General features: G+C 40.8%; 1 protein-coding gene across 2 annotated transcripts in view; it reads right to left on the bottom strand.

The window, feature by feature from the left end:
* Positions 1–9,216, bottom strand: part of Nubpl (nucleotide binding protein like) — a 188,119-nt gene that overhangs the window by 106,469 nt on the left and 72,434 nt on the right. The gene's annotated exons all lie outside the window — the stretch shown is intronic.

The following is a 9,216-nucleotide window of genomic DNA, read 5'->3' as shown; positions in this document are numbered from 1 at the left end:
TTCCACAAGACATTAGCCATTACCTAATAAACCTCTATTCTTGCAAACATTAAATACAGAAAAGAACTTGGTTGTTAATTAAACACTGGGAAAAACATTCACAGCTGCCCATTGCTGGGTTAGTTGGACTACAGACTAAATCATTACAATAAAACTCCCTTAATATATACAGACATTCCATAAGTTCTGGGACTCTAGAGAACCCTGACTAATACAATGGGATAAAGCCTTGGCCTACCAAGTGTACCTCTCCTTAGGAAGCACCTGTGTCAACAATGGGGGAGCAAACCCACACCCTGAGCTCAGTCTGAGAAGGCCTATCAACAGCTCAGCACACATTTGCCACTAGAAGTTATACCCAAGACAGGCAAATGCTGTGGGCTGGGAAGTATGGGAGATAGCCAGGGTAAAAAACATAATATAGTAGTGAAAAGTTCTACAGCAAAAGAATAAGAAATAAGGTCAGAAGACCAAGTGTGCCACAGAAGTCAATGTGAAGAAACAGCTATTGGCATACCAAATGGGGGAACAGAAGACAACATGCTAGTTTTAGCATGCAAGATAGTACAAGATCTGCAGAGATCTAAAGCCTAAGAGATTGATTGTAGCCAAGAAGAGTAAAGTGCCCACAGTGGGACTGATGTGGGGCCAAATGGTGACAAGAAGCAGCAGCCTGACTCGGCCACATTTGATCTAAATGATGACACATGGCCTCCCTTAAGCTCCCAGTCCCACAAACTGCTCAGACTAACACTACACAGAAAGAAAAGTGACTCTCACAGCAAAGCAATATCGCTCTCTTTTCACATGATTGCTTTGTTTCTGTCACTTTCTTACAAAAATTACCCATCTAGAGTTTCATATCACTAAGTAGTTTTACTAGGTAAAAAGTGTCTCTTCCCTGCCTTAATGGGGCTAGATACAGATGTAGATTGGGGAAGGGGTGACAGATCTACTCTAATTCTTGAGCAATTTGGTATAAATGACTTAGAAACAGTTGGTGCCAGCCTACAAAACTGCAGTAGCTTGTAGTCCTAAACTCTATCACAGCAACAAGCAGAAACAACTGTACAGCACAGTATTCATGGCTACATATAGAAGCAGTGTCATCACTGTGATGTGAAGGCTCTCATGTAAGTCACCTCCAATCATTAATAGGGAAAAGACATTTTACTAGGAAAAAGTAATAGCAATTAATATTCATAGGCTGCTTCTAACTCCTCTGACAGCTTGCTCTTTGGAAGCTGACCACCAGGTTTCTTCTCTGTGTAATCTAAATAAGACTGCAACATCTGCTATCCTATAGAAACCCCACCCCCACCCCCACCCCCAGCCATGGTGCTCAACCCTACATAATAACTTGTTAAGTTCCAACCTTAATTGCCTCAAATAAAACATTGCCCAACAGTGTGTGAAAGTCCTCAAACTCCCAGTCTATGTAAATTTCACACTTACAAGTAAAAAGTAGGTTTGTAAGTAAAAGTTTCACTTTATAACTATGATTCCATAACTATGCATTGCACATTCTTCCATCCGTGGCATCAACACACAGTATCAATGGCTGACAATGACAAGAAGGCTTAGGACATATTAAACATTATCTCATATCAGCAAAATAAATCGCTGGCTACTGAATGAATGCATGGTCTCTAAAAGACTAATCAAACCAGACTTCTTACTGGCAAAACTGCCTTTTAAAAACATCTCAGAGAAGCTGGGCATGATGACAGATGTCTTTTATCCCAACACTCAGGAGGCAGAGGCAGGGAGATCTCTGTGAGTCTGAGGCCAGCCCACACTACAGAGTGAGTTCCAAGACAGCCAGAGCTATGCAGAGCTATAAAAAAAAATAAATAAATAAATAAATAACACAAAGAATGGCTTTAGTCATAATACATTTCTATAGTCTTATTCTAATCTATACTTTTAAAATGGACAGGAAAACTCAAAACTGGGCTCAGTATAATCAACTCTTTGTCCTTTAAGTTTTCAAAGAAGTCTAGAAACCATGCTTTTTTTTTTTTTAAGATCTTATTCTTTAAAGTACAAGTTTTTGGTGCCTGAAAGACTACTTTCTGTCCAATTGAATCAGTATTCTTAATTCTTTTTTCTTTTGTTTGTTTGTTTGTCTTGGTTTGGGGGGGGTTATATTTTTAAAATCATCATATACATGTTAAAAGATAGCATATACATATAACATATGTAAAAATACGTTTTTTGTAATTGTGCCACCTCCTTTCCCACTTATCACCCACATTGACCTCTGTAGACTCTCCCCCTCAGTCTCTTTCCACTTTCTTTCTTCCTTCCCTCCCTCCTCTTTTCTTTTCTTTTTCCTTTTCTTTTCCTTTCTTTTCTTCTTTCTTCCTTTCTTCCTTTCTACCTAAGGATTTATTGTTCTGCCAGCTACTGTCCCAGGATAACATGTAGCATTATCCAGTTATTGTAACTCCAGTGTTATTGAGGCGCCTGTGAGAATACTAGCCACACTCCAGTTTCTGGGTGCTCCACCATAACTATTACCCCAATAGCTCTACTCAACTGGTGGAGCAGAGGATTGTAGTGTTCTTAATTCTAAATGCTTCGGAGAGATCCATCAAATCACTTTTAAACACAATGAGCACCTGGTAAAGAATGAATATGGTGAGATATCGACTGACCACGATGACACCCAGTGACTTCACCTGCAAGTGAATGCATTCTCAGAGAACAGGTGCCCTGAAAGACAATACATCTTCTTGGTGTGCTTAGACAGAACTAACTAACTTAACTGTCTTAAAATGTCATTTAATATTGTATCTCTTGGCCTAATTGTCTAAGAACCTTTGAAACTTACTGTATAACAGAGTATTTTCTATTATTTATATGTCAAAAGAAGAAAAATGAATAATCTCCTTAGAAACTGGCCGACTATGAATGACAACAAAGAAACTCATGTGTTGCAATGTCTTCTTGCCACCATTTGTGGTCACAGTCACAGATTCCTGCAGTTATCACGACTNCCCAACAGGAAGAATTTTAGAACTTGACTCAGTTAAATGCAAATACTTACAACTACTAACCTTAAACTGAACTCTGATAGGTACCTACCTGTGATCTGTGGGAAGAATAATGAATGTGATAGAGAAAACAGCTTGCATCACCGGATAATGCATGCTTTTGCTATGTACACTTCATATGAAATAGTACTGCTAATAAAACTTTATATATACTTATTTCCACAAGACATTAGCCATTACCTAATAAACCTCTATTCTTGCAAACATTAAATACAGAAAAGAACTTGGTTGTTAATTAAACACTGGGAAAAAACAGGCCTATTATAGCTTCTTGTATAATCACTTGCCCTTTGCAAAACTACGTATCAAACTCGTTTGGCCCTTCCCAGGAGAGGTACTTAGGGGAGTTCAAACATTTTCTTTTTTCATTTTATACAGGATTAAGCAGAGTTTAGCCCAACTCAAAGGAAAAATTCTTTAGGAAACCAAGGGCTGAGAGCATTCCTTATTCAAAAGTGAAATTCCATTGTCAGGGAAATCACTAATACCAACTATCAAGGGGAAATGTCTCATTCCTGTTGCAGGATCAGCTAAAATGAACTGCTTCTCTAGTTGCTAGGAAACAACCACTCATTAGATGCCATTATCAGAGCCCTAGAGAAAAAAAAAACTGGCATCTGCTCCACATTTGGGATATGAGAGACTGAACTAAAACCTCTGAAACTACTGCCAAAATCCCCAGTGCCGAATGTGTGCTGTGCCGAGGCGGGTGTCCCCATCTACCAGACTTGGAAGTTTCCCCTTCTCCAATTCTTTCTCTAAGCACTATGATTATTTTTTTCCAATATCCTGTATTTCCAAACTTAAAGATTCTAAGAAAAAAAAAAAAAACTTCCTCAGGAATGCTAATGGAGAAATTAAAAACCAGTTGTAATTCATGGAGTGGAAGACACAAAATTGTTCTACCTTTAAAGATTAAGACCAAAACAGAAAATAGAAAACACATTATCTCAAACATGAGGAGAATAAGAAGAAGCAGTAATAAATTCAGTACTAATACATTCCAGCATTTCTCAGCCTGGTTTTCTGCTTTTATATCCTGACATACTTTTCTGCACTGCATCACAGAATGCATTCCTGTTGGGTTGTAGGCAGGGTGGGTTGGGGGAGGGGGTTTGCAGCCGGGAGCACAGAGAGGCCTTCCACAGGAGATTAGGCTGCCACTCTGTAGGCAAAGGCCTTCTTCATGGCTCCCCAAGGTGGATCTTGATGAAAAGAAGCAGTCTATGGTTCTAAACAGCTTATTGTCATGACGGAAAGTAGAGGTGTAAGCCGTGGCCCCTTTCTCAGGGTGGGCCTGAGATGAAATGCCTTCAGCAGGAAGGAATTTCTGGAAAGGGAAGCTTACTGACTAAGCCCTCTGGGCCTCTAGATACCTCATTAGCATGAAGAACTCTACTTTGGGACAAGTCTCTTTTATGTGAGAAGCATGGCATGTGTTCCAAGTCAGGAGTCTGGCAGGGAGCTGGGAGTTACCTCAGCCTCAGGCGAGTGCCCACCCAGTCTCTGGGTCTCGACCTGCTCTACCTTATCAAACTTCCTGCCATGGTTCTACGTCCCACACAGTCCCAAACACACCCCATATTTATTCACCAATCTCCTCCCTTCCTTTTAATACATGAGGTTCCAAGAAGACCAGGTGAAAAGATGCAGATATTTTACAAGAAATTGGCGAATTGAACCCTCCGATCCTATCACTTCTGTATTCTGAGGATTAAGATATCCTCAGAAGCTAATGTAAATTGGTTAAAGTAGCTGCCAACTACTACATAGTGAAGGGTGCTTCACTATGTTAGAGTGATGCTGGCAGGGTTCTATCCCATAGTAATTCTTCCACCTCCCAGTCATGGTCAGGGCATTGTAATGACTCCTTGCTGCATTCTGAACTTGATACTAACCAGTCCTTGGTATAATGAATTTGTTCTCAAGGGACCTGCCTTAATGAAATGGCATGTCCAGCCTTTCCCAACCTCATTCTTGTTCCCATATTAACAGGGTCACTTCCTACTAAGGCTGCAAAATATAGAAAAAATTTACAGGAAACTCATTTAAATACCAGATTCTTCTTTAAAGTGTGGACATGCCCTAAATTACCCCTTATATCTCTAGGACTCAAACTACCTGGATATCTCACAGTTTATCCAGCAACTTGGCTCCTACTCTACTGTGTGACGCCTTGATCCTTGACTCTTTTTCTCTGTATTAGACCTGACTTTCCTCACATAACTCCATTTTCAAATTCTATTTAATTCATATACTAAAATAACATTTTTAAATAGCCTCAAATTTCTAATACCCTTACTTCCTTGAACACAACTAATTTACCTGGGACTTCACACAAAATTCCACATCCCAGGAGATTCTCAATTATTGGATCCCATCTGTTTTGCCCTGGCTCTGGATTCCTCCTGACTATATGTCTTGCACAAACAGAATTTAACTTCCTTGATTCTCTTCCAAATTGACTGGATATTTTCCCCCTTTGGATTTTCTGCAGAGCTACTTCTAACTCTAGATGCAGCACCAGATTTGTCCATAGAGTCTACGGCTTTACAGAGATACTATGGAGGTCACAAATGCTTTGATGTTTAGCATCCTGGCTGCTACACTGGGACAGTGCCATTCATCTCTTTATCTTCACTGATTCCTCTGGAAGAACCTAAAAGTATGTCCTCAGCACTACTGTGTTAGGGTTGGTTTGTGCTTACATGGGAATTCTGTCCCTGCCAACAGTTGGTTTTTTGATGGGTCAATCAAGAGCCAGAGGCCAGTGGCTGGGCAGAGGGACAGAGGCAGGACTTTGAGGATCCCCAAGAGGAAACACAGGAAAGAACGAGCAGAATCCCCATGACTGAGAATGCTACATCCACTCCAGTAGTGACACGCATGACAGGCCAAAAGCCTGGATGCAATCCCGAAGCAAAGAGTTTCAAGGAAACTTAGTCTCCTGGAACTATGGCATCCCATAGCATGTATGCTCCAAATTTGTCCTTGCAAATGGATCTGTGTGCTTCCTTTCAGTATTGTTTTGTTATAGATGCCTCCAAGCAATGACTTGCCAAATACCTAAGCAAAATTGAACTTTGCTTTCTGGCCTTCATCAATGCCCTACGTAGTCCTTGAGCTGACCATGGGCTTGGAATTCAGTAAGAATGTTGCCTATTCAGTGACATTCAGAACTGCCTCTAGTATTGTAAGAGAGATAGTGAAAGAAATCAAGCTTTACTATCTACTACATAGAGTTAGAAATCTCAGGGCATGCTTAGCAACGTAAGTTTAGAATTCTTACTATAGTTATGTACAGCAGACTACATTACTTATTAGCAGAAAGTTCTGCCACGCTATCACTTAGAATAAAACCAAGTCGCTCCCATATACAGGAATTTACAATGGTTTAGGAAGTAGATTGGACTGTTTGATGCTCGAATTGACAAATTACATTCAGATTCAGCACACCCCCTTGTGTCCTGTCTGTCACCCCATTTTCGCCGACTCTATGCCCATCTGTCTGAGACCCTGACTCCCATGGATTGAGTGGGGCCAACTGAGCCCAGTCCGTGGCATGAGAAGCAGCGAGATCTGACTTAAGAGCCCGCCTACATGTGAGAATCCAGGAAAGTGGCCCCGGCAGCCACTCCACCGATTGGGTCTGGGGTAGCAGAAAGGAAATACAGATTTAGCAAGACAACTCAGGTTTATTGGAGCAGAGTGTGTTTGTCATGTGGAAGTTCAGGAGTGGCCCAGCCATTGAGGTAGTAAGGCATATTAAAAGTAATGATGGGCTTGTCTTTTCATTCATGGATCGGAAAACTCTGGAGGGTGGCGCGAAGTGCAATCCGCCAGATCACCCTCTGGGAGCTCAGAGTGGTTTAACAGATTAGCTATACACTACTAACTAATTTTAGCACTCTGGAAAAAATATAATTAGATACACTAACTCTTTGGCCCTACTTTCAACCCACCAAATTAAAATGTTCAAGTGGAGAAAATGAGTGGAAGATACCTTTCCATGTAGTTTTCAAAACACTGAACCTTGTGAAAGTGTTACTACGTAAACTCATTATCTTTCCCTTCTACTAGGAAGATCAAGGCAAGAGTAATTTATTTACTCTTGCTATTTTACCTCATCTGCCCTTTCCTCATTTTAGGTTTGAACTTAGAATTACACACTACTTTCCCAAAAATATTTCATCTGCCTGACATCTAATCCCATTCCTTTTGCCTTCTTCATAATATTCCATTTTAGTAATCCTCTCATTTTTGATAACTTTCAGTTCCTTGGAAAGTATGACTGCACCCTTGGCAGAGGTGTCACACTTTCATTTGGCACCATTCCTCTTTAAACCACCAATCTACCTCCCAATCCCTTCTGTCATCTGTCTTACGTAATGAGCAGAATGTATCCCTGTGCCCACTGCTCTGCTGTAAGTTTAGTCTCAACACCCTATAATCTGACTTTTTTCTGACAAAGGCTCAACGGACCATACTGTATGTCAACTACCACCTTTTCTATCTCAATCCTCATTCTCATCTCATTGGGTTATGCCAGTGTTAAAACTCTCCAGACCAGAGATTCCCAACCTCATTTATGGACCAGCATCAAGTAAGAGCTCCCCAAGTGCCAATGCATAGACCAGACGTGCAGGTGGGATTTAACTGTCATAGGTGTAACCTGAAATCCGAGTTCCTAAAAGACTATTCACTGATTCTATTATGTAAAAATGCTGGAGAACCACTGATTCAAACAATCTAATGATCCATGGAGAGTAGAATGCATTATTTACGTTAAGTATTACAATAAAAAATAAAAAACAAACTGCCTAAAAGGAGCTGGAGTCTAATAAAAGAACCCTACATAATGCTGAGACTTCAAAGATCCAAGTCCTCTTTAACAAAATGTGCCTGAAAAATTCATGATTTAGAAAGAAGCATGCATCTATCAACTTTTGCCTTGACAGAAAAAAACAAACAAACGAATTGGGGAACCTTCTTATTAGCATGAACCACAAGTAAGCAGTTTTGCAGGTTTCCACTCTGAATTTCCACTCTGAAATCTCCCAGGGGCTGAAGAGATGGCACGGTGACTAAGAGTGCTTACTGCTCTTGCATAGGACCTGGGTTTGCTTTCCTGTGCTCACATGGTGGCTCACAATCACCTGTAACTCCAGTTACAGAGGATCTGATACCCTCTTCTGGCCTGTGTGAACTCCTGTACATACATGGTACACATAAATTCATATAAGTTCATACCTGTACACAAACGTTAATAAACAAAAATCAAATTTAAAAATGCATCCTTAAAACCCAATGATCTAAATTTCTACCTTAAGATGCTAGAAAAGGATCCAAAAACTAAGCCTTGATTATCAAAAGCAGGAAAATGATGAAGAGACAGGAAGCCATCAAACAGTGGACATAGAATACAGAATATTTGAAGCACTGATTATAAATAAAGAACTAATTAAGAATAAAGAAGGCATTGCCACGTGCTATAGCCGACCTTAAGATGGAACAAAGGGGCACTTGATCGAACCTCCCACACCGTACAACTTGTCTCTTTTCCCCAAACCTTTAAAGATTCTAAACTGAGCTTTTGCCAAGAGTTGAGAATGAGCAACTCAGCTGACCGAAGTGCTCAGATGGCTACTGACTCTGCAGATCCCATCTGTGCAGGGCAGGCAACTGACTACATTTTCTTTATTCTATATATTTCAGCAATAGAGAAAAGAAAGGCTGGAATCAGACAACAGAAGTCACGAGCACACAGGATTGGTGAGGAGGGGCATTGGGTCATATGACTATAATAACAACAGGATCTGGGTTGGAAGAGAAGGCAATGCAGCCAAAGGTTTAGCAACTGGAACAGTACAAGAATTCTGGTTCAAAGATCAAAACGAACATTTTTCAATACTTCACTAACAGAAGTGTTGGAAAGACAAAGATGTTATAGTAACGAAAGAATCTCAGAGATCCTGTACAGGTTAGAGTGAGGACCACAGAGGCAGACAGCTTCTGGGACAGGCGGGAGCCACAGAGCCGCTGAGGCAGCACCCTTTTGGGGCCGTAGACATCCGGCACCCTCCCAGCTGGAGGACAGTGACCTGCCCTGCAGGGAGCGCCATCTTGGCTCCGGGACTCCACCGAACTTAGTCTGTAC

The sequence above is a fragment of the Mus caroli genome, chromosome 12 (genome assembly GCF_900094665.2).
Source record: "Mus caroli chromosome 12, CAROLI_EIJ_v1.1, whole genome shotgun sequence".
Taxonomy (NCBI): domain Eukaryota; kingdom Metazoa; phylum Chordata; class Mammalia; order Rodentia; family Muridae; genus Mus; species Mus caroli.
Note: the sequence above shows the minus strand (reverse complement) of the source record. Positions and strands in the feature narration are given on the sequence as shown.